Raw genomic sequence first — 26,711 nt, forward strand, 5'->3', positions numbered from 1 at the left:
ACCTAGGGGTGACAGTGGACGAGAAGCTGGATATGAGTCAGCAGTGTGCCCTTGTTGCCAAGAAGGCCAATGGCATTTTGGGATGTATAAGTAGGGGCATAGCGAGCAGATCAAAATTCTTTAATCTTTACATCCTTAACTCATTATCATTCATTACCTTATATCATGTCCCCTTCTAGGACCTAGGGGTGACAGTGGACGAGAAGCTGGATATGAGTCAGCAGTGTGCCCTTGTTGCCAAGAAGGCCAATGGCATTTTGGGATGTATAAGTAGGGGCATAGCGAGCAGATCGAGGGACGTGATCGTTCCCCTCTATTCGACACTGGTGAGGCCTCATCTGGAGTACTGTGTCCAGTTTTGGGCCCCACACTACAGGAAGGATGTGGATAAATTGGAAAGAGTACAACGAAGGGCAACGAAAATGATTAGGGGTCTAGAGCACATGACTTATGAGGAGAGGCTGAGGGAGCTGGGATTGTTTAGTCTGCAGAAGAGAAGAATGAGGGGGGATTTGATAGCTGCTTTCAACTACCTGAAAGGGGGTTTCAAAGAGGATGGCTCTAGACTGTTCTCAATGGTAGCAGATGACAGAACGAGGAGTAATGGTCTCAAGTTGCAATGGGGGAGGTTTAGATTGGATATTAGGAAAAACTTTTTCACTAAGAGGGTGGTGAAACACTGGAATGCGTTACCTAGGGAGGTGGTAGAATCTCCTTCCTTAGAGGTTTTTAAGGTCAGGCTTGACAAAGCCCTGGCTGGGATGATTTAACTGGGACTTGGTCCTGCTTTGAGCAGGGGGTTGGACTAGATGACCTTCTGGGGTCCCTTCCAACCCTGATATTCTATGATTCTATGATTCTATGATTCTCATTGCTGAGCTAGCCAGACCTTCAGCTACCAGAAAACAATTATATAGGCTTCCTGAAACATTCTAAAGAATATAGTAAAGTAATCCCTACTTAAGAATTCTATGAGATGGTTCAAACAACCTACAGAAAGAAAACAATTTTGTGTTTAATCTGATTGATGTTTAGCCTAGTTCCTATGGGACTCTATTACATTTTTAGAGAATTTTTTGGTTTTATCCGCATGAAATCTGATAGATCTTTTCCATAAGGGTATAGGATTGCTGAGAGTTTTACAATTGTTGTCTTTCCTTTAACTGAGAAAAATCCAATAGATTTCCTTGTGTAATAAGGCCACCTACATTTATTAAGTTATGTGACTGGAAAGCTTACTTTTGCCAGAGCAAAACGTCGGGTTCTGGGTGAAAAATAGAGAGAATGCTGAGATGGCACTGAATCTTAAGAACAGCCCACAATGAAAATGGTGTTTCTCCTCAGTGGAATAGAGAGTATGGAGCAGGGAATATCAGATAAAGCACAATAGGGAGCAGCAATAAAAATGTATAAAGGTGTGTCACAGCTTAGAATGTTTGAAACCATACAACAATGCCTCTGGTGTCATAACAGCAGTAACAGAGAAGGGGGGTGAAATCCTAGCCCCACTGAAGAAATGCAAAACTCCCATTGAATTCAATTTCACCCTGAGCGTACTTCTACATTTGATCTTGGAGTGTGATTCCCAGCTCATGTAGACATACCTGCATTAACTCTGCTTGAGCTAGTGCACTAAAAATAGTGTAGACAGGGTGGGCATGAGGAGCAGGAGGCCAGGGTCTGAGTGGTATGTGTTTGGGTGGCTACCCAAGCTGCTGCCCATGCTACCCCAGCTACACTGCTATTTATAGCATGTGAGCTCTGCTTGAGCTACATCTACGTGAGCTGGAAATCATACCTTCCAGTTCAAATGTAGATATATCCCGAAGCATCTTCCTTCATGATTCCCAAGGGATTTATATGGATTAATTGGAGTTTTGATTTAAGGAATTTCACACAGAATGTCAGTCTTGTTCAGAGGATTGAGTGAATTAATTGGGAGCCAGGAATTCCTGAGTTCTAAGAGTTGCTCTGCCTTTGGCAAGCCTTGAAAGTATTTGCACATAATACTTGCAGGTCTCATAGAAGCAATGTGAGGATTAATTAAAGATGTAAAGTACTTTAAATAAACAGATTTAGCCATATGGGTGATAAGTGTTAACATGAATATGAAACTGTGAGATATAGCCTACTCCTAAAAGGGCTCCATTTACTTTGGAAATTACCCTCTCCAAGTCCTGCAGATATTGTGTGATGTGGCATATATGAAATCAGTCACTTACAGATGTAAGCAGAGTCAGGATGAGCTCCACCCTGGCATCTGGTGGTGAGTTGTGGCAAGTTGTGGAAAAGAACTTCAGGAATTGATCTCATTTGCATAGGCACACCCACCCCGCCTAGCATGAGCCTATAGCTACCCAAATGGTCACTTTGGCTGATGTGGGATTCCCCAATATCTCTGTTATTGGAGCAGGAAGAATAAATTGTTATTATCCTGATTATGTGAATCAAGGATGGTGGAACTGTACTTGGCCTTTTGTTATAATGGATGGCCTCATCATCAACTAAGTAGCACTCTCTAGGCAAGGGACATGGGTTCCAAAACTAGGACAGGACCAAGAAAGAAAACAACAGAACGCCACTAGCCATCACCTTCAGCCCCCAACTAAAACCTCTCCAACGCATCATCAAGGATCTACAACCTATCCTGAAGGACGACCCATCACTCTCACAGATCTTGGGAGACAGACCAGTCCTTGCTTACAGACAGCCCCCCAATCTGAAGCAAATACTCACCAGCAACCACACACCACACAACAGAACCACTAACCCAGGAACCTATCCTTGCAACAAAGCCCGTTGCCAACTCTGTCCACATATCTATTCAGGGGATACCATCATAGGGCCTAATCACATCAGCCACACTATCAGAGGCTCGTTCACCTGCGCATCTACCAATGTGATATATGCCATCATGTGCCAGCAATGCCCCTCTGCCATGTACATTGGCCAAACTGGACAGTCTCTACGTAAAAGAATGAATGGGCACAAATCAGACGTCAAGAATTATAACATTCAAAAACCAGTTGGAGAACACTTCAATCTCTCTGGTCACTCGATCACAGACCTAAGAATGGCTATACTTCAACAAAAAAGCTTCAAAAACAGACTCCAATGAGAGACTGCTGAATTGGAATTAATTTGCAAACTGGATACAATTAACTTAGGCTTGAATAGAGACTGGGAATGGATGAGTCATTACACAAAGTAAAACTATTTCCCCATGGTATTTCTCCCTCCCACCCCACCCCCCACTGTTCCTCTGATATTCTTAGGTTTCAGAGTAGCAGCCGTGTTAGTCTGTATTCGCAAAAAGAAAAGGAGTACTTGTGGCACCTTAGAGACTAACAAATTTATTAGAGCATAAGCTTTCGTGAGCTACAGCTCACTTCATCGGATGCATTTGGTGGAAAAAACAGAGGAGAGATTTATATACACACACACAGAGAACATGAAACAATGGGTTTATCATACACACTGTAAGGAGAGTGATCACTTAAGATAAGCCATCACCAACAGCAGGGGGGGGAAGGAGGAAAACCTTGGAATTGATTAATTTAATTTAATTGGAATTAATTTGCAAACTGGATACAATTAACTTAGGCTTGAATAGAGACTGGGAATGGATGAGTCATTACACAAAGTAAAACTATTTCCCCATGGTATTTCTCCCTCTCACCCCACCCCCCACTGTTCCTCTGATATTCTTGTTAACTGCTTGAATTAGCCTACCTGCTTGTCACCATGAAAGGTTTTCCTCCTTCCCCCCCCTGCTGTTGGTGATGGCTTATCTTAAGTGATCACTCTCCTTACAGTGTGTATGATAAACCCATTGTTTCATGTTCTCTGTGTGTGTGTATATAAATCTCTCCTCTGTTTTTTCCACCAAATGCATCCGATGAAGTGAGCTGTAGCTCATGAAAGCTTATGCTCTAATAAATTTGTTAGTCTCTAAGGTGCCACAAGTACTCCTTTTCTTTCTGATATTCTTGTTAACTGCTGGAATTAGCCTACCTTGCTTGTCACCATGAAAGGTTTTCCTCCTTTCCCCCCCCCTGCTGCTGGTGATGGCTTATCTTAAGTGATCACTCTCCTTACAGTGTGTATGATAAACCCATTGTTTCATGTTCTCTGTGTGTGTGTGTGTATTTAAATCTCTCCTCTGCTTTTTCCACCAAATGCATCCGATGAAGTGAGCTGTAGCTCACGAAAGCTTATGCTCTAATAAATTTGTTAGTCTCTAAGGTGCCACGGGTACTCCTTTTCTTTTAGTAAATTGAGAGTGAGTGGCTGGGGGTCTGGGGCCTCTTGGTGAGGGTCTTGCATGCTAATTGAACTCTCTCTCTCTCTCTCTCTCTCTCCCCCTCCGCCCCCCCCTTCCCCCCCCGTGGACTATCAGAGCTAATTTTGATTCTATTAGCAGTCTAGTTACAGGCTACTGAGCTGAATTCATTTTGGGCCAATGGTGTACCAGCACTGAGGCTCCCCTACTACAGGCTGAAATCACAAAAGAGCTAAGCTTACTAAGAGCTGAAATCATTGAGTGTTGTGTTAAGTAGTCGGGACTGTGAAGATATATTGCAGAGCAGTTGTGGGATGACTGGAGTGGCTCATGGGATGGTGAGCAGAGTGGCTCTTGGAGCAGAGCAGCTTGTGGGAGATGGCTGGCAGAGCAGAGCGGCTGGTGGAGTGGAGCAGTTCATGGGACAGCTGGAGCAGCTCATGGGGGCGGCTGGCAGAGTGGAGTGATTCGTGGGATGTCTGGTGGAGCGGAGCCCCATGGAGAGGTGGGGCAATCAGCTTTGGATCATGTGAGGTGCCCTTAACCCCCCCCCCCCAATCTCCACCCAGGTTGGGAGGTAAAGCTCTGTAGATAAACTTTCGAACTCTGGGGCTGCACTGACCAGGGACAGAGACTTTTGGGTTGTTGTACTTTTGGGACTTTGGATGATTTTGGGTTGCTGGACTCAAGAACCAAAGGGAAAGGACATGCCCCAATTTGCTTGGGGTGGGTTTTTTGCTCATGGGTTGTGTTATGAATCCTGTTGGTGGTGTTTCCTCAACTTAATGCCACATTCTTTCTCTCTGTTATTAAAAGGCTTTTGCTACACTCAGACTCGGTACTTGCGAGAGGGGAAGTATTGCCTCTTAGAGGTGCCTAGCAGGGGTGGTGTATATTTGTCCCAGGTCACTGGGGGGGGGGGCTTGAGCCGGTTTTGCATTGTGTTATTGCAATGGAACCCCTAGATACTGAACCCGGCCCTTGTTGCTGCCAACTCTGATGGGCAGAAGGGTTACATGGACAAAAAAACACCATCAGTGTTCAGCTTACATCTGAATAGAAACATTTCTAGTCCTGAGAAAGAGTCACTTACAATTTATGGGTTTCTTTTGCCCTGACCTCCTCCTCTTCCATTATTAATCCATGTTATTGAGCATGCATAAGAGGAAACACGGTAGGAAAAAAGATTTCCAGTAGAGAGAGACACTGAACTGGTCATTGCTTAGGCACATCATATCTGGTTGCGTCAGCTATGGCACAATGCATTACATTCTGGAAACATGACATAAATAAGGTAATCAAGCATGAGGACATCATACATATGACGCATCAGTCAGATAAATTAAGAAATATGGCTTAATTGGAAATATTTTTCCAAATTAGATCTAGCCTTTAGAAAGTTTAAAAGAAAGAATTGATAAGGAAATGTATGTCATCACCAAAAGAATTGGTGGGGATATTGGTACCAGTGAAGAAATGCTCCTTTCCTATACCCATAAGTAGCAGTGATTATTTAGGTATTTGCCTTTAATTCCAAACATCTTTAATGGATAGGTACTTTGAGTTAGAAATCAGGTTGGGACTTGACTTTGTTGTTACAGGTCATGTGAACTATGGTAGACTGATTTTTTTTTCCCCTTTAAGTGAAAGATTTGGTCTTGGGAAGCCATTGTCCACTACATCATTTTGATAGGATTTCAAAGGTTTTCCTTACATCTCTGAAACACTAAGCAAGGATCATGTGTTAGAAATAGTCATATCCCATATTATCATATTCATGCAGTTCTAAGAGACAGATACCCACTTTTGTCCTGTCTGGCTTGCTGCTGTTGTTAGCCTTTAACGAAATGTATATACAAGGGTGAAAAACTAAAAGGAAAGGTGGAAACAAAGAATCCCGCAGGGAATAGTCTCTATTCAGAATAATTACTTCAACTGCAATCAGGCCACCAATTGGAGAAACATGTAGTGAACCCCACAAGAGGATTGAGAGAACCCTGCCCCTCTGGATAATCCCCCTGCATTATGCCATTCCAGACTGGCTTCAGCCCTGCAGGGAACTCTCTGTTGGGGTTGGTTATGCTTAAATGGGGAAGGAGGAGACAGGGTGGAGCACGGCCAGTGGGGCCCTCCCATACATGCTCTGTTTAAAAAAAAAAAAAAGCATCTTTTTCACCAGAAAGTGCAATAATTTCATGTAAGTGTGTACATGTCTGTAGGAATATATGTAGTTTCCCTTACATAAAAGCCCTACTCGTTCCATTAATGGAAAATAAATGGAGAATTGCTGTGGGATTTGGCACAGGAAATGGGCTGAAGTTTATGTTTGTACATAGAATGGCACCTATTTTAGAAGCTGATATTTAAGGAAGAAACAATACACAGAAAAACATCATTCTTCCAGCCTGACACACTGCAAAACCCATCTCTTCAGCCAGTCTTCGTGGGAAGAAAGGATGCAAAGAGAGCATGTTTTTTTGAGATGATGGAGGCTTGTACTGTCAGTCCTATTTGGGGATGGGGGAGGAGTTGATGGTTTTATTTTGCTTGTACTAGAATTTGTATTTTTGATCTATGACAGAAGCAGTTTGAGATCCCGATCGGTATTTTTGAGTGAACATATTGCACGCTTCAAAATATAAATAATTAATTTTCCTGTCCCTTACTATGTCCTATTATTCTATGGCTGCTTTTGAATTCTTTCTTAAATGATCCAGCAATTATTTTTTTGTACCTCAGCAACCTTATTTGGCAAGGCTATTCCATTTCATTTTAATTCTCTGCATGAAAAGGTGCTCGGTGACATCTGCTCTGGATTTGGTTTTGTTTAATTAAAATTAAATGCTTTTTTTGTCAGGCTGAAAATAACAACTTGAGCTGACCTCATCTGCACTATTCAACATTTTAAACACTTTAATTACATTCCCTTCTGTCATCATGTTGTTTTCTAGATAATGTAGCTTCGACTCTTACAGCCTCTCCTCCTAGTTTATCTATATTTAATCTGAGGATCCAAGTTGTAAACCTTCTGTATCTTTTTAAGAGCTGCAACATCTTGTTTTATAATGAGATTATGAGAACAGAGTTCAGTAAGTGCAGTTTCCATACACTTGGTAATAGGTGTCCAAGCATTCTGTAGACTCGCATATGTGATGTTTTTTTCTTTCCCTCAGACTCCTAAGCCTTTTCTACATAGAAAATGTGTCCCTATTCCAACCACAGATGTAGCAGCATTGGTGCAAACTCCAAGTGTAAACAAGGAAAGCTGCTGTAAGATCCCCCAGTGCAAGCTTCAGCTTTCCTTATTTACACCTGTGGTTAGTAAAGGTGCAGTTACATGCAGTGTCTGGCTCCTGATTCCTTGCATCAGATCAAATTGACAATATAAACAGGCCTTTGAGAGTCATTGGAAATGTAGGTTTCAGAGTAGCAGCCGTGTTAGTCTGTATTCGCAAAAAGAAAAGGAGTACTTGTGGCACCTTAGAGACTAACAAATTTATTAGAGCATAAGCTTTCGTGAGCTACAGCATCCGATGAAGTGAGCTGTAGCTCACGAAAGCTTATGCTCTAATAAATTTGTTAGTCTCTAAGGTGCCACAAGTACTCCTTTTCTTTTTATTGGAAATGTACTGTCTTATGGAAAGCCTTGTTTTCACCCCAGTATTCACCACTGATGGAAAAATAGTGAAAAAGTACAGAGTACTGTTAATCTTTGTGTGAAGTGGAGCTGGTTGGAAAATGTTATGTATTTTATAGGAACAAAACCATTTTAATTTTTTTTTGTAGAATTTTTCTGGCTTTCCTTCGAAAAACCAGAAACTGAAATGCTTCTGATTCTCTGAATAAAAACCAAAACAACTTTCCCAAACACATACAAACACAACCAAACCAAACAAAAATGTGTTTTTTGGTTTTTAAAAAAATGACCAGCTTTCATGTGTAGTTTGAGTTGGTTTTGTTTTATTTGCAGGACAGAGACTGAATCTGTAGGTAGCTAGTAGGAGATAATATGAAAATTATGCTAATGCCAATTCCTTGTATTTGAACAATACTTCATAGAGTGGATAAAAATTTCTTGTTTTGTTTTGACAGTTCCTAGCACAGGGGTTCTCAAACTGAGGGTCCTGATCCTCCAGGGCATCGTGAGGTTATTACATGGGTGGTCGTGAACTGTCAGCCTCCATCCCCAAACCCTGCTTCGCCTCCAGCATTTATAATAGTGTTAAATATAAAAAAGTGTTTTTAATTTATAAGGGGGTTTGCACTCAGAGGCTTGTTGTATGAAAGGGATCACCATATTAAAAGTTGGAGAAACCCTAGCAGTTCTAGTAGAATCTTCCTCCATTATATGTTGAGACAGTCTCTTCCAAACCATTAGTGCCTATCAAAAGAGAAAAACTTTTTAACTTCCTCCACTATTTGACTTACTTTCTAGTAAGTCTTTTAGGGGCTCATCCTCTTAGCTCTCAGTGTTTTTGTGGGAACTGCCCACGTTTTGAGTGAGGGTGGTTGGGTGCTACAGTTTCAAAGGCAGCAACAGAGCGATCCACATCCATGTCTAATATGCATGATCCTTCATCAAGTACTAGTACTATAGATGAAGTGTCAGTGTCTGGGGAACCTTCTTGGTGATCTTCTGATTCATTAATTGCAGCTGCAGTAAAATAAATTTGCAATACAGTTCCCTAACTTGTGAGGATCAGGAGGGGCTCTCTGTTCAATATTTTTATGTGCATAATGAAACTAGAGACCTAACTAATAGCAAAGATGATAAGAACTTATTTTTGAACAGCAGAAGATATAACCCCATCAGCAGACTATTTAGGACCTTTTTTACTTATACAATGTCATGATTCCTGCACCTTCCTACCTGCTACTTAGTGATTTCTGATAGAGGATATTTAAATTCTGATGCATAGGGTAAGAGTGGAGTCATTGTGAATCATTCTCCATGCAAAGTGCAGTGGCAGTCAAGAAAACAAAAAAAAAAGTTGGAAATCATTAAGAAAGGGATAGATAATACAGAAACATCATATTGCCTCTATATAAATCCATGGTACGCCCACAGCTTGAATATTGTTTGCAGATGTGGTCACTACATCTCAAAAAAAGATATATTGGAATTGAAAAAGGTTCAGAAAAGGACAACGAAAATGGTTAAGGGTATGGAACAGCTTCCTATGAGGAGAGATTAATAAGACTGGGACTTTTCAGCTTGGAAAAGAGATGATGGGGCGGGGGGGGGGGGGATAGGATAGAGGTCTATAAAATCGTGACTGGTGTGGAGAAAGTAAATAAGGAAGTGTTATTTACTCCTTCTCGTAACACAAGAACTAGAGGGTCACCCAATGAAATTAATAGGCAGCAAACAAACAAACAAAACAAACTATTTCTTCACACAACACACAGTCAACCTGTGGAAATCTTTGCCAGAGGATGTTGTGAAGGCCAAGACTATAACAGGGTTCAAAAAAGAACTAGATAAATTCATGGAGGATAGGTCCATCAATGGTTATTAGCCAGGCTGGGCAGGGATGATGTCCCTAGCCTCTGTTTGCCAGAAGCTGGTAATGGGCAACTTGATGATTACCTGTTCTGTTCATTCCCTACGGGGCTCCTGGCATTGGCCACTGTTGGAAGACACGGTACTGGGCAAGATGGATCTTTGGTCTGACCCAGTATGGCTGCTCTTATGAGTGTACATTCAATATCTGGGGATATGCTGGTAATTAGATAGTGAAACAAAACATTGCTTACACCACTACCCTTGGCATCCAAGAAATAATATACATTTTATTAAAACATGGCCAGATATTACTACACACGTGCAATAGATGATGTGCTCCCAATAATAAAGGACTTAACTGGCTATGTAGACAAAGTACCAAAAATATATAATAATAAATACAGTTTAACTGTTTCTTTAAAATGCAACACAATGTAACTTAAAAAAAACTGAAAAATTTCACTCAAATATATTTTCAAATTTCAACATAAAACAATTATAAAGACTGCTTCTTCAGCGTAGCTGTCCTTCTCCTGGCTCCTTCCTACAGACTATAATCAAGCTGGCTTAATAGGAAAAGGAATAAATAAACTAAAAATACTTATTTCTGCAGACACACTTGTCAGCTGTATGCAGTACCTTTGTAAGTGTTTGGAAAGAGGCATTTAGCGGATATGCTTGTCTGCAGAAATTAATTTATTTTGTTTTCGTACTGAGAAGGATTGAATGGATTTAAACAAGGTTTTAGTTATAGTTTGTTATTTGGCAAAGAAAATGCTTTTGTACAATGATTGCAAATAATCATATAAAATAAACTATATTTCAAATGTGCTGTCAAGGAACAAAAACTCCTTTCCTAGTTACAAACTCCCAAGATTACTTTATTTATCCATTTTCTCCCTCCACTGGAATTAACTACTTGTGAAAGATGCCAGATTGACAGCCTTGGAGACAAAACATATTGCATGAACAGCAACAGTGCAAGCTACTTGCCCCACTGATGTGCCCCATCTATGAACTGGAGTGACCACTTCCAATGGCTTCCACCATTTCTTTCACTGACCATACCCAACCAATCCTGGACTTCTTTTCTGAGACTGCCAACCAGTATACCAATTAATGTCAATGATAGGGCAGTTTTTGTGATGTGAACACATGTCCACTGAGAACTGAACTGTTAAGATCAAACTCATTGCTCTTTCTAATATTTTTCTCTTTTATTTTTTCAATTTCTAAATGTTTATTAAAATTATAATAATTACAAAATATCTGCTCTACAACAGAACAGTACTTCTGGTCACCAAACATATTAAAATGAAATACAGGCAAGGATAAAATATCAAGATATTGATAGAAAGACCCTTTGCAGCACATGCAAACTTTTAATTATTGGATTATATCTAACTTCACTACAGGGACATTCTTTTCTCCCAAATATAATGAAAAATAAGACCATTTTTCTAATAAACTCTTCTATGATATAAGAAGCTGCAGAAGGGATAATACAAGTTAGGTGTGTTATATTCTATGGAACAATGATGATTTACACCAGCTTATGATCTGGCCCTTTGGGTTCTAGCCCTTCCTTGAGATACACAGTTACAACTCCCATTGATGTTAATTAAGTGATATGTCAGAATACAACAGTCCTCTTTGTGATGTACCAGGTACAGTTCAGACTAATGAGCAACTGTGTTACCTTTGCCCTGCAACCTTGGGTGCCTTACAATGCCTTGCTGAAGGAGTTCCCACCTGGGCTGCTCACAAGCAGCCTTTCAGCATGCAAGCCACGCCCTGAGTGTTTTTCTGTAACTGCAGCCTGCCAGCCATACTTGGGTTACACTCTGGCCTTCCCCAGCCTTGGTTATACTGCAGGGGGACTCAATATACCGCAGAAATATATGTCCTGCAGTGCCCAACCCTGTCCTGGACAGTTCAAAATATTTTAAGTCTGTTATTCCTTAAAGGGGATAATATGCCAGTTTATTATCTCAAATAGTTATTCAGACACTTCAGTTTAAACTACTGGATTAGCTAAAAGAGTAAAACAAGTTTATTAACTACAGAAAGATAGATTTTAAGTGAATACAAGTAATGATGCATACAAATCAGAGATGGTTAAAATAAAATAAAATAAAAATAAAGATAAGACATTTACTAATACCTAACTTAAACTATATCAGATTCAAGCAAAGTTTCTCATAACATGCTTTCAGCAGCCTTACTGACCAAACCCTGTAGGTCAGGACCCCCTGACCCGAGGACAGAAACTGCTTCTTTTATTGCTTTAGGTGTAATCAATGTGATGGGCAGGGAGAGAGAGGGATATCTTGCAGTGTTTGTCCCTCCTTTTTATAGTTTCAGTCCCCCTCTTAAAAAACATTTCCAGCTGTGCACTAGGAGACAAAGAGTCTATGTGGATGGCTGGCTTTTTCTCACCTGTTCTGAGCTTTCTTTGTTTCCCTTCCTGCTTGATGACTCAGTTTACTGCTTAAATCCAAATTAAGTAGAACACACATTCATTTAGTTATTGCCAACCTCAGTTGGGGCAGGGCTGTGAGGTTTGCAACATGTGGTAATAACATGCCACAGGGAAATCTTATCACTTTACATACCATGTTACTGCACATATTTTATCAGGACAATACTGACCAGCAAATTATGAGTTTTCAAATGATACCTTAGAAGGCACACTTTGTACAACAATAGTGTGTAGGGTATGAATATAGGGGTGTATTCTGTCACACTTCTCTATCCAATATGTATTGGTCAGGATAGCTAAGTGACTTTGCTTTGGATTCTTAGGGCCCTTTCCTGCAAGATGCTGAGCACTCAACTTTCATTGAAGTCAATGGGACTTGGCGGCACCTTTCAGAATCAGACCCTTACCTATCTGTACTAGTCATTTTTGAAAAGATGAAAGACTGCTATATCAAGCCTGTCAGTGTACACACACATCATTTAAATGTTAATTTGTTTCACTGACAGTTTTAAAATCAGTGTTTTGTTTTGTGTACAACACTAGTGGTCTCCTCCCTGTCAGATTCGGGCTGTTAGTCAATAAAAATCACCCTCCAATAGGTTTATGATGGGTTTTACTGTATGGGCCTGATTTTCATGAAATAATGAGGATCCTCATTTCCAGCTGATGTCAGTGGGAGCTGCAGGTCACATCTCAGCAAATCAGGCCCTGTATGTGTATGGAAAAGAAACTAGATCATTATGTACTGGAAGTCTGGGAAATTCATCTTTCACTGGAAATCTGTGAACTCTACATGATTTAGATCTATGAAAACTTTTTCTACTTTTTTTTTTCTTTTTACAATATCCATAGCTTCTGCTCCATATGCACGTTGCTCAGCCATCACTATCACTGTAGTAGATGTGAAATTTTTCATAGCTCAATGAAAAATCATTAGAAAAATCAATTCCAGTTCAAAAGACCCTGTAAAGTTCCATTTTAATCAGTCAGGACACATGGCTGCTTTTACTGAAAAGACACAATTTGGAATGATGTTGTTTTGATTGTTCTGCATTGTTGATGTTGCAAATAGGTATGTCAACATTCGAAAGACAGTCCTTGAGGCACTCCATTTTTTTAATAACAAGCAAAATTCTCATTAATGGACAATCTTACAATGCAATAACATTCATTTTTTGGACTATTAAGCATATAGAGTGTTTATATTTCCAGCAAAAGAATGAACTAATGGAAAATAACATTCTGTCACGCACTGGTGCCACAGCATCGCAACATAACGTATCTCAGGCTGATTACAATTCAGCCTTTCAACAGAATTATACATGATCAAAGCTTTTGGAGTCAGAATTATGTGACTTAAATGATTGAAAATAGTATTAATGTTTAAGTTCTTCTTTCAAATCACAGCTCATTTCTTGTTAATGATGTGGTAAACCAGAAAAACAACTGTTGGTCTATCCACCTACCTAATTACATATGGATGTATTCAGAATGCTACCATTGTGCAATATGGGACAATGTCAGATTTTAGCCCTAGGTTTAAATTATGAGCAGGATTAACCACATCTAAGTTAAAAGTTAAAAAGTTATACAAGTTAAAAAGAGAAAATGTTCTTTTTCTCTCCTTTTGGTGCCTAAGCAGTAGATTTACTGCTAGTTCATAAGGAGACAGGATGAAGTTCTTTAAAGTAAAGTTGTGTTCAGATATCAAACAGCATCTCCATCCTTCTCATTCCCACTGTGAGTTGGGGTATGAGCTCTTCTGGGGTTTATATGACTTTTGCAACCCTCTACCTTTGGACCATGACCTCCTTCAAAGACTCCTTGTTCAGAATGTCTGCAATGCAATGTAAACTATTTGTCCATCACCATCAGCTCATCTGAAACTGTGTAATGTATTTTACTTAGGACACTTTAAAATATTACATAAATGATTTTAAGTCACTAAAATCAGTCCTGGATTTTTTTATCTATTGATACAATGCCAGTTTCAAATCAGATTTCCCCCACTGTTTCTGCTTATTATTGTTTTATTCTTTAATAACATTTAGTTAGGGGTTATTTTTAAAAAAAGACAATATTGAACCTCATAAATCAATGTTTCTGGATTCTAAACAAAAGGACTCCAGCAATATCATATTTTTTTCTGTAGAAATCATTGCCAGGACAAACATGTAGCCTTCCCTAGTTGTCATTATCCACCCCCTGGGTTACTGAGCCATTAAGCAATCTCACTTTCTCTGACATTTTTAAAATTCAACTCTTCCACCTCCAAACAACCTCCTCAAGCTCTTTACAAGCTGGTGATATGAATATGACGTTGCTTTTGATCATTTTCATTCTAGAGGGAAGTCTCTAGGAAGAATGTTAGATAAAAAATTGCTAGCTTCTGGGATGTATTTGATGAGACTGTCACTAGGGTTTGAAACACAGGAGTGTTGTGGGGTTCTTAGCCCTAATTACATGACCTGCGTGAGTGTTCTGAAGGCAAATATCCCTGTCGCATTCAGACTCTCTTCACTCCAGTGGCTATTAGTACTCACTATTACAATCATGGTGATAATCTTTTCTTAACATAGCAAACATTATTAATCAACTTGCCATTGTCTAACCTTTTACCTTTGAGCTGAAACTCAAGAAGCAGAAATCCTAAACTCCCTGTATGTCCTATGTTGCCTATGTCCTCTGTACATCAGCATGGCCCTGAATTTGCTGCCAGAGTAATTTGCAGGAACATTTGGATCTTTTAAGGGCATCACTAAGATTTTGGAAGCTGGAAGACAGCTCTTCAAAGATTATTTTATGTAAAGACTAACTATCCCACCATATTACTGGAAAATTCTGAGACTTCAGTCCTCAAGTGGTGCTTGTATGTTACATAATAAAATGTTTCCTTCTTTATACTATTTGAAAGCTGTATTTGGGGAACAGTGCTTATTTCATGAAAAAGTTGTTCACCTTGGATGAAATTCACCCATTGGCAGAGAACCCATCCAAGGTCCTTTATGCTGATGAATCTTGGGAGGGTTGGGGACCAGCAGGCATACATGGGTGTGGAGTAGGTGTAGGAGAACTCTATGCTCTAGGAAGGGGAGCAGTGTAGCTGGCTAGAGAAGGAGCTAGTGGAGTTGCATTTATATGAAACTAGTCCCTGGGATTCCCTGATAAAGGTATTTGTGAAGGACATTTGTGTCTGTTTCAGCCAATAGGCTAGAAGAGCAGTCCTGGAAGGTTGTGCTATAATGTATGAAATCCAACTAGTTCCTCATATTAAGGCTATTTTGATTTTTTTTTTTAATGACTGTTCCAATGTTACATTATTTAACATTGCTTTGTTAGGGATAGTTGTCAGCCTAGTCCTCCTTACACTCCCTGAAGGTAAACACTGACGAACTCAAATATCAACAGGCCCAGTACTTCCCTTCTGGCTTGCACCAAGAAGGCAGGACACAGATCCCATTCATAGATTGTTGTAGTCCAAAACACCTCCAGTGACTCCCCTCAGTAAACATAAGCTAAAATACAAGCAGAGAGGTCATAGCATTTGTCCATTCAAAGGTCTGCCTCATCACCATGAATGTATATAATTGGGGGTTTTAACTGCAGAGTAATGTGAAATTTCTTCACAGTGCATGAAGCGTAGTGGAGATAGCTCAGAATATGAAGGCTGTTAACCACCTAGAACAATTCCATAGTCCAAGATTTTGTGGATACTATGGTGGAAGTGAAGAAACATTTTTCACATCCCTCACAGCTACAGCATAAGGCTTTAAAAATGCTCTGTGTTGCAATCAGTCTGACTCAGCATGACGCTTCTTCTGCCACCAGCACTAGCTATCTCGTTTCTTGTTGTATCTGTTTAGGTCATCTGTTAAACGAAAACTGTGGGAGAGTATGTCTAAGGGACGCTGTGTTGTTGGTTGGGAACAAAAATTCATTGTAAAATATTACCAAAACCATCTGTCGAATGATCTGTTGGGTTTATCTGAGAGTAGGTGGAGGTGAATTTCAGCCATTCAGTGTTCACTGTTTGTGGGCTGTTTAAACTAACATTGTGTCTTCACTTCTGACCCTCCAGATTAAGAAATCTTCAGTAAACCCAGTGCAGCCAACTGACTTTCTTTATTGTCACAAACTCTGCATATGTGGCTTATCACAATTGGCAGACATGGTTTAGGAGAGGCTTAGCACTGAATTTAACTGGAAATTTGCCTTAAGTTATGTTAATAAGAAATCACATAGTGGAACTGTATAACAACTTTCACTTTAATTAAAGAGCCAATACCATACTCAGGGAAATCTGAAAAACAAACCAACTGTTTCAGTAATTTTCACAAAATAATTATTTAATTTTCCTAAATGATAGATTAAACTGGTTCACAGATTGCATGCATCACTTGCAAAAAATGTTGTATAAATAATTAACAGTTATATTTTGGTGACAGAGATGATGTGAAGAGAATGGTTCTTTTTTTCAAATCTGAGAGATGAGCACAGCAGTAAAGTCCTGAGCAGCAGATAAAATTATGGTACATAAAGTTACTTCCAGTATGGACCTAAGACCTATCTTTAAAAATCTATCATTTGCTGATTACAGAGGTTTAGCAGCTTTTAGATGAGAAATTATACCCTTGCTGTTATTGAATAAATGGACAAGTTCTGAAAATGAACACGTCAAATGTTGTTGGTTGTGTTCAAGACAAACCATGTGCAGAGCATTTTTCATATCCTTCTTTTGCTTTTAAACCTTTTTTTTTCCTGAATGAAATTATTGTGAAAAGTGTTGAAATGATAGCCCTGAAGACTGAAGCTCTGTACAACAGCTGTAGCACGTAGGCAAAATAAATTTCCATACAGATGTGCCTCAACCCATACACAGAAGGACCATCTCTAGGAATGAGAAGAGTAATTCGTTTCCATGCCCATTGTCTTTAGCATCTCTGTTGAAGCTGCCAACAAAGTTGCTTTTGGGGTTCAGTCTTGCAAATGGTATTGTGATTTGGACACATGGGGTGAAATCCTGACTCCATTGAAGTCAATAGAACTTTTGCCACTGACTTCAATGGAGCAAGGATTTCAACTGTGTTCACTGGATCTAGGCTGTTACTTGGTCAGTAGAGTTATGTACCATACCCGGCTAGTCAGGAAGCTGTTTACAATATAATAAAATGGTAGATTGACATTGATATTAATCAATCAATCTAATATGTATATTATACACCTCTATCCCGATATAACACGAATTTGGATATAACACAGTAAAGCAGCGCTCCAGGGGGTGGGGCTGCACACTCTGGTGGATCAAAGCAAGTTCAATATAACGCAGTTTTACCTATAATGCAGTAAGATATTTTGGCTCCCGAGGACAGCGTTATATCAGAATAGAGGTGTATAAATAAATTTGTCTGTCACTGGAGTCAAATATAAGTGCGAAAGAGTGGTGAATCAAGCCCTAAAGCCTGAAGAAACATTAGTCTGTCTACCATGCCCTTTTATAAACACTCATGTAGTTTTATTTTTTATTTTGAAATTCCCCCCATGGGCTAGCATCACAATATGCATACCTCCTTTTCTTGGTGGTGTAAAGAACCCCATAATGTTGTTCAGTACATGCCAGTACAGTACAAACAATGTAATGTAGGACACCCAGTCTAAAATAGCAGGCAACAATATTGAGCCGTCTCAATTTCAGTTCATTTTACACTGACAGTGTTTCTTAAGATAAGAGATTACAGGTTCAACATGTTTTATATCTTCCTTCGTTTTGTTTTCAGTGGTATATTACTTTATTGAATTGATATAATATTGGGCAGTCTATTTATACTGTGTGTGAGAATTATTTTTTTAAAATGTGTGGCAAGTTGCCGGCACTACTTTGATGGGTCTCACGCTTTCTCTTCTTGGGGAGGGTTCAGGGCACCATTTCTCACTCCTGAACTGGGGTATTAACTGCCCCACTAGTGTCCTAAAGGAGGGGAGTGGAGATGGAGGGAACCAGCCCCACCCTCTACTCTCCTGCCCTTCAGCCTAATATAATTGAGCAGGGAAAATGAGTAGTAAGGAAATGACAATTACTGTGGCATTTTAGCCACTCCCAATAATGAGTAGAGTATAAGTTTACCTGAGCAGGAAGGTAGTGAATCAGCCATAAGGAAATCTCTTGGCTGTGTTTGATCTTGAGGAAATCCTACTGGACTTGTTATTGTCCAGATAGGGTTTATCCTAATGCTGATAACTTGACAGGTTATGGATCCCAGTGGCAATGAGGAGTATTAAAAAGTCATTCTGGAATGATATGCAGCTTGGAAAAACAGAGGAGGAAATCTGTTCCTCTCATAAAAAGAACAGGAGTACTTGTGGCACCTTAGAGAATAACGATTCAGATTGGGATGCTATGATGGTTGACATGTTAAAAACTCCTTTTTGCCAGGGAAACATTGCACATTACATTTACAGAGCAATTTTGACATAACTAGTTTACACATACTATGACACATACAACCTTACCTCGATACTGCAGCTAAGAATCAGGGTAGTTGATTTTTTTGACCCAGACATGACTACTTTGCAGCTTAAGCAGAGCCCTGCCCTCCAGTTTTACAGCGTGATTTCCCTTGGATTAGATTTCCATGCATGGTAAATAAAATTGCTGGTGCATCTTGGACTCAGAACCTCCTTTGCCCATATTTTGCATAGGTGGACTATTCATGGCACAAAGGTCTTGCTTAGTCCTTCACTCTCCCTTTCTTTAAGCCCACACCCCTAGTACATATGGTTTATTATCACAGGCTAATGGGGAACATTTCTGGAAGAGACCCTAGTTAAAATACTGGCAGGACATTGCTGCTCTGCACACAGGGCAGGTAACCTTTATTGGTTCTTACATTGTTAGCCAAATATGGCTGATATCCCTTTCTCTTGACTATCACCTTTATTGTTTTCTTTCCACATTCCATCTTATTCTTTCTTTGTTTTCTATCATAAATGAGGCACAATAAGTGGCTCACAGAAAATTTAAAAATTGACACTTCTATTAGTATTTCTTCATTGAAAGTATATTAAAAGATAACACCAGTTCTGCTTTGAAAGAGGCCTCTTTAGGTTCCAGTAGAACTTCAACAAGTACAGTACGTTGGTAATAGTCATACTTCTGCCAGTAGTGCCGAGTGAAGGGTTCTTAAGAGTTGCAAGAGCTAAGAGGGGAATTTTTCAAGAGTAAAACACTGATTTTTTTTCTGGGCTTATCACATGTCAAACAACAAAATTTTTTAAAAAATTGTTCTATTGAAAACTGTGTGTGTGTATATAAATCTCTCCTCTGCTTTTTCCACCAAATGCATCCGATGAAGTGAGCTGTAGCTCACGAAAGCTTATGCTCTAATAAATTTGTTAGTCTCTAAGGTGCCACAAGTACTCCTTTTCTTTTTGCGAATACAGACTAACACGGCTGCTACTCTGAAACCTGTGATTATGCAAGGCACTGAATTTAGCCGTATAGAGTGGAAATCTGTCAACTTCATGAAAAAACTCGCACAGATACAGACAGACATCATCTTCCTCTCCAAATGCAAACAGATGGACATCATACCGAAAGGACTGAAGGTAAAAAATCCATTACAATCTACATACCACACAGACTATGCTGACAGCTTGTGCCACACACTCTCAAGGAAACTGCGGAACCACCTGATCAACATCCTCTACAGCAAACAGGGAAAGATTAAGAATGAGCTCTCAAAACTGGATACTCTCATAAAGAACCAACCTTCCACACAAACTTCCTCGTGGCTGGACTTTACAAAAACTAGACAAGCCATTTACAAAACACACTTTGATTCTCTACAAAAGAAAAAGGACACTAAGCTATCTAAACTACTATATGCCACAAGGGGCCACAACAATGGTTCCCGTAACCCACCCAGCAATATTGTTAATCTATCCAACTATACTCTTAGCCCAGCGGAAGAATCTGTCCTATCTCGGGGCCTCTCCTTTTGCCCCTCCACCCCCACGAACATGATACAGTTCTGTGGTGACCTAGAATCCTATTTTCGACGTCTCAGACTCAAGGAATATTTCCAACACACCTCTGACCAACATATTAACCCACAGAGACCTTCCTGCCAACACTACAAAAAGAAGGATTCTAGGTGGACTCCTCCTGAAGGTCGAAACAGCAGCCTGGATTTCTACATAGACTGCTTCCGCCGACGTGCACGAGCTGAAATTGTGGAAAAGCAGCATCGCTTACCCCATAACCTCAGCCATGCAGAACACAGTGCCATCCACAGCCTCAGAAACAACTCTGACATCATAATCAAAAAGGCTGACAAAGGAGGTGCTGTCGTCATCATGAATAGGTCAGAGTATGAACAAGAGGCTACTAGGCAGCTCTCCAACACCACTTTCTACAAGCCATTACCCTCTGATCCCACTGAGAGTTACCAAAAGAAACTACAGCATTTGCTCAAGAAACTCCCTGAAAAAGCACAAGAACAAATCCGCACAGACACACCCCTGGAGCCAGGACCTGGGGTATTCTATCTGCTACCCAAGATCCATAAACCTGGAAATCCTGGACGCCCCATCATCTCAGGCATTGGCACCCTGACAGCAGGATTGTCTGGCTATGTAGACTCCCTCCTCAGGCCCTTCGTTACCAGCACTCCCAGCTATCTTCGAGACACCACCGATTTCCTGAGGAAACTACAGTCCATTGGTGATCTTCCTAAAAACACCATCCTAGCCACTATGGATGTAGAAGCCCTCTACACCAACATTCCACACAAAGATGGACTACAAGCCGTCAGGAACAGTATCCCCGATACTGTCACGGCTAACCTGGTGGCAGAACTTTGTGACTTTGTCCTGACCCATAACTATTTCACATTTGGTGACAATGTATACCTTCAAATCAGCGGCACTGCGATGGGTACCCGCATGGCCCCACAGTATGCCAACATTTTTATGGCTGACTTAGAACAACGCTTCCTCAGCTCTCGTTCCCTAATGCCCCTACTCTACTTGCGCTACATTGATGACATCTTCATCATCTGGACCCATGGAAAAGAAGCTCTTGAGGAATTCCACCATGATTTCAACAATTTCCATCCCACCATCAACCTCAGCCTGGACCAGTCCACACAAGAGATCCACTTCCTGGACACTACGGTGCTAATAAGCGATGGTCACATAAACACCACCCTATATCGGAAACCTACTGACCGCTATTCCTACCTACATGCCTCTAGCTTTCATCCAGATCATACCACTCGATCCATTGTCTACAGCCAAGCGCTACGATATAACCGCATTTGCTCCAACCCCTCAGACAGAGACAAACACCTACAAGATCTCTATCATGCATTCCTACAACTACAATACCCACCTGCTGAAGTGAAGAAACAGATTGACAGAGCCAGAAGAGTACCCAGAAGTCACCTACTACAGGACAGGCCCAACAAAGAAAACAACAGAACGCCACTAGCCATCACCTTCAGCCCCCAACTAAAACCCCTCCAACGCATCATCAAGGATCTACAACCTATCCTGAAGGACGAGCCATCGCTCTCTCAGATCTTGGGAGACAGACCAGTCCTTGCTTACAGACAGCCCCCCAATCTGAAGCAAATACTCACCAGCAACCACACACCACACAACAGAACCACTAACCCAGGAACCTATCCTTGCAACAAAGCCCGTTGCCAACTCTGTCCACATATCTATTCAGGGGATACCATCATAGGGCCTAATCACATCAGCCACACCATCAGAGGCTCGTTCACCTGTGCATCTACCAATGTGATATATGCCATCATGTGCCAGCAATGCCCCTCTGCCATGTACATTGGCCAAACTGGACAGTCTCTACGTAAAAGAATGAATGGACACAAATCAGACGTCAAGAATTATAACATTCAAAAACCAGTTGGAGAACACTTCAATCTCTCTGGTCACTCGATCACAGACCTAAGAGTGGCTATACTTCAACAAAAAAGCTTCAAAAACAGACTCCAACGAGAGACTGCTGAATTGGAATTAATTTGCAAACTGGATACAATTAACTTAGGCTTGAATAGAGACTGGGAATGGATGAGTCATTACACAAAGTAAAACTATTTCCCCATGGTATTTCTCCCTCCCACCCCACCCCCCACTGTTCCTCTGATATTCTTGTTAACTGCTGGAATTAGCCTACCTGCTTGTCACCATGAAAGGTTTTCCTCCTTCCCCCCCCTGCTGCTGGTGATGGCTCATCTTAAGTGATCACTCTCCTTACAGTGTGTATGATAAACCCATTGTTTCATGTTCTCTGTGTGTGTGTATATAAATCTCTCCTCTGCTTTTTCCACCAAATGCATCCGATGAAGTGAGCTGTAGCTCACGAAAGCTTATGCTCTAATAAATTTGTTAGTCTCTAAGGTGCCACAAGTACTCCTTTTCTTTTTGAAAACTGAATGTTAGTTTTTTCAGATTTAACTATCATTTATTTAGCTAAACTGAGGTTGTTCTATCAAGAGGTTAAATTCCCATTTCCAGGAATATTCCTCTACTTCACCTTGAGCGCAGGGGTCCTGGAAGAATTTTTATAGTGGCAGTACTGAGAGCCATTGAACAACATTGTAAACCCTGTGTATCATGGAATCTACTTCAAGTCAGGGGGTGTGGTAGCATGCCTAGTTCCTAGTTCCAGCAACAGGTATTTAACTGTTTGGGGATGATACTTTATGGCTTGATAAAGGAGGCTTAGTGGGTTGCTCAGTTAATTTGATCTGAGGGATCTTTTTTCATGTCACTTTTATCTACCATAGTGTATTGCTATTGGTTGGCAGAATGGGTGGTAGGATTAGTTCAGTGTTTAATCTCTGTGGGTTTTTTCCTCTCCCTTTTTTCTGCTTGTTGGAGTGACGTGGTCTAACAGTGTCAGATTCTTAGCTGGTGTTAATCAGTGAAACTGTGCCGATTTACACAAGTTGAGGATCTGGTCCATTGTCTTACTCTTCTGTTTAAACCTCATTAAAATCCCGAAGGATGTAAACAGTTCTGACCTTTAGAGAATTTTGCAGTCTGTGCTATTGGCAAGCAGTGGAGGAAGCTGCCAGAATGTGCCCTATGGCAGCATCTTACTCTTTCCTTCACTAATATGCCACTGTAAACAAGCAGTTAGATCTATGAAACATCATTTTGGACAAAAACTTGAAGTCTTTGTTTGATGGACTGTTGATATGGTAAATGTGAAATCTTAGAGGCCAATACAATGACTGAAAAAACATGCTTGATGTCTTAAAACTCATAGAGTCATAGAGTTTAAGGCCAGAAGGGACCATAAGATCATCTACTCTGGCCTCCTGTATATCACAGGCCATTAAATTTCACCCAGCCCTATAGTTTGTGATTGGCTAAAACAGGGGTGGGCAAACTTTTTGGCCTGAGGGCCACATCAGGTTTCCAAAATTGTATGGAGGGCCAGTTAGGGGAGGCTGTGTCTCCTCAAACAGCCAGGCGTGGCCCGGCCCCCGCCTCCTATCTGACCCCCCTCCCTGCTTCTCGCTCCCTGATGGCTCCCCCCATCCACTACCTGCCCCATCCACTACCTCCTGCTTCCTGTCCCCTGACCACCCTCGGACCCCCAACCCCTGACTGCCCCCTGCTGCCCCATCCAACCCCCCTCCTCATTCCTGACTTCCCCCCCCCGGGACTCCTGCCCCATCCAACCCTCCTGTTCCCTGCCCTCTGACTGCCCCGACCCCTATCCACATCCCCAACCCCTGACCACACCCCCGAACTCCCCTGCGCTCTATCCAACCCTCCCCCCCGCCCCCTGACCGCACTGCCTGTAGCACCAGCGACTGGCGGCACTCGAGCTGCGCCACCCAGAGCACCAGGTCAGGCCACAGCTCTGCAACTGCGTTGCACGGCTGCCCAGAGTGTTGTGCCGGCTGCGTGTTGCGCTGAGGCTGCAGGGGAGGGGGAACAGCAGGGGAGGGGCCAGGGGCAAGCCTCCCGGGCTAGGAGCTCAGGGGCCGGGTAGGAGGGACCAGCAGGCCGTAGTTTGCCCACCTCTGGGCTAAAGTGTATCTTCAAGAAAGAAATATCGTTTTGATTTGAAGACCTCAGGACATGGGGACTCCACCACTTATTTCTGTAGTTTATTCCAATAGCTAAATAACCTTCAATCTGTATCTATTTTCTAATTTGAATTCAACTCCATCTTCCATAGTGTTTGTCACACTCATTAAAGGAAAGGCAGCTTTATGTATAAAGCGGGAATCTAGATAACCATGTTAAAAACAATAATGTAAAAATGTATGTCTTGAAAGAAGGCTCTGTGGAACCAGAAGTCAAATGGATTTAAGACTTGGCTAAGTTACTTTATGAGACTTCAGAATGATGAGAAAACAACAACTAAATGTTTTATTGGACAAGCAAGCCCACACCATTCTGGACCTCTCCAGGCAGATCCAGTTAAGAAGACATGAACTGGGCATCTTCAAAGTAGATGCATGTATTGCAGCTACAACTGCAGCCTTCTATTTTAACATACAGATAATTGTTTGAATAGGAAATAAACATTTTTTTGTTGAGAGTATAAAAAGTGAAATTTTGATTCCATATTTACTACTCCTAAGAGGCCAGATGATGAAAAACTAAAAGTTCACTTTTGATGGAAAAATTGGTTATAATTAAGTGGACAGAAATAAATATGGAAAAAGAGGAACTCTGACTCCATTTTTCCTCCAGTTCATGTTCTTTTTCTCTTTAGGTTTGACTAATCATTAAGGGCCTACTTCTCCCACTTTTACTTACATAAAGTAGTACTGGCCTCCTGAATAAATGAGAGCTTTGTGGAAATATATCTATATCTATATCAAAGACAATTACAGATAAACAACAAATAAATATCTGCTGATATCAAACAGTGCAACATTACTATATGTCTACAATTAATTTCTCATGTCATTTCAAGAATTACAAAAAGGGAAATTTGTCAATATGTAGAACTGCTAAATGAATGCCAAATTCTGCTGGCCTGGTAGAGGAGTAGTCCAACTCGAGTCACTAAACTACTCTCCTGAATAAAGTCAGCAGGGTTTGATCTGTAATTACTAATTTGGGAATAACATTAAGAAATCTGAAACAGATCTTTTTAAGAGAGGACTTGGCCAGAAAAAATAATTGTATCTAGCCCTTTCTGGTTTCTGGTAAGATTTTAATACTTATAAATAAAGTATATAGAAGAATTACAACCACTTAGAGGAACATTAAATTGCCAGAGAAACTATATATATATGTAGTTTCTCTGGCAATTTAATGTGTATATATATATATATATGGTTGTCCTGATTCTCAGTTCACTTACATAAGTTTTGTACCAGTGTACTTCCCACTACTACTATAGAGTTACTCCAGAGTTATACCTGTACATATGACCATATGAAATCAGAATCAGGCCTAGCAAATATAGCTTTCTTCCAAAGAACTGAAATGGACTAAATCTAGTTGACCTTTCTTTTTCGGTCTTTTTTTTTTTTTCCTGAGTCACACTATAGTAGTTGGTTATCAACATATTTTGATGAATTATAAAACCTCCTCTAAGTCCTTTAGGACATTTTCAGAGGTCTTTCTTCTAAACTAAGGAGCCCCGTAAGCTGCCCAGTGGTCAGCCCATGTGCACATTTTCTTTTTTTCCTTCTTTTTTACAGAAATGTGTGGTAAAAGGCTTAAGTCTCTCAATAATGGATCACAGAGGTGATGGCATATGAGAGCAGAGTTCTACACATGCCAACTTTTAAATAGAAAGTTTTATTTAGCAGACTCAGACAACGATCGCCACAGGGGAAACATCCAATATACTAGGGTAGTGGTGTGACTTAGAAACCTAAAATGAACAGTACATTCTTGCAACTTTGGAGCAATGGACAACTAGGTCACAGGAAACTTTGTCAATTAGCAGATTTTATATATGCTCCACATGGTCTCCCATGTTTCAGAAAAATGAATTCAAACAGGAATAGGTACGGAGAAGAGTTACTAGGATAATCAGAAGAATGGAGCACTTACTTTAGGTGAGGAGACTTAAAGAGCGTGGCTTGTTTAGTCTAATAAAATGAAGGGTGAGGGGAGATATGATTGCTCTCTCATAAATACGTCAGAGGGATAAACACCAGGGCAGGAGAGGAATTATTTTAAGTTAAGGGTCAATGTTCCACAAGAACAAATGGACATAAACTGGCCATCAGCAAATTTAGGCTTGAAATTAGATGAAGATTTATAACCATCAGAGGAGTGACGTACTGGAACAGCCTTCAAAGGTGACTAGTGGGGATAAAAAAATCCTAACTTGTTTCAAGACTGAGCTTGATAAGTGTACGGAGGGGATGGTATGCTGAGGTTACTTACAACAGCGTAGGGCCCATCTGCGACTGCTGTTAGCAAATATC

The 26,711-nt window shown here is 40.6% G+C and overlaps 1 long non-coding RNA gene across 1 annotated transcript; it reads right to left on the reverse strand.

The window, feature by feature from the left end:
• Positions 1-728: 728 nt before the first annotated feature.
• Positions 729-26,617, reverse strand: LOC122458024. Its single transcript, XR_006277841.1, has 4 exons — positions 26,481-26,617; positions 21,610-21,615; positions 1,449-1,456; positions 729-740 (listed from the first exon to the last, which is right to left on the reverse strand). It is a non-coding gene; the product is annotated as an uncharacterized LOC122458024 (long non-coding RNA).
• Positions 26,618-26,711: the final 94 nt, after the last annotated feature.

Source organism: Dermochelys coriacea, chromosome 11, assembly GCF_009764565.3.
Source record: "Dermochelys coriacea isolate rDerCor1 chromosome 11, rDerCor1.pri.v4, whole genome shotgun sequence".
Taxonomy (NCBI): Eukaryota; Metazoa; Chordata; order Testudines; family Dermochelyidae; genus Dermochelys; species Dermochelys coriacea.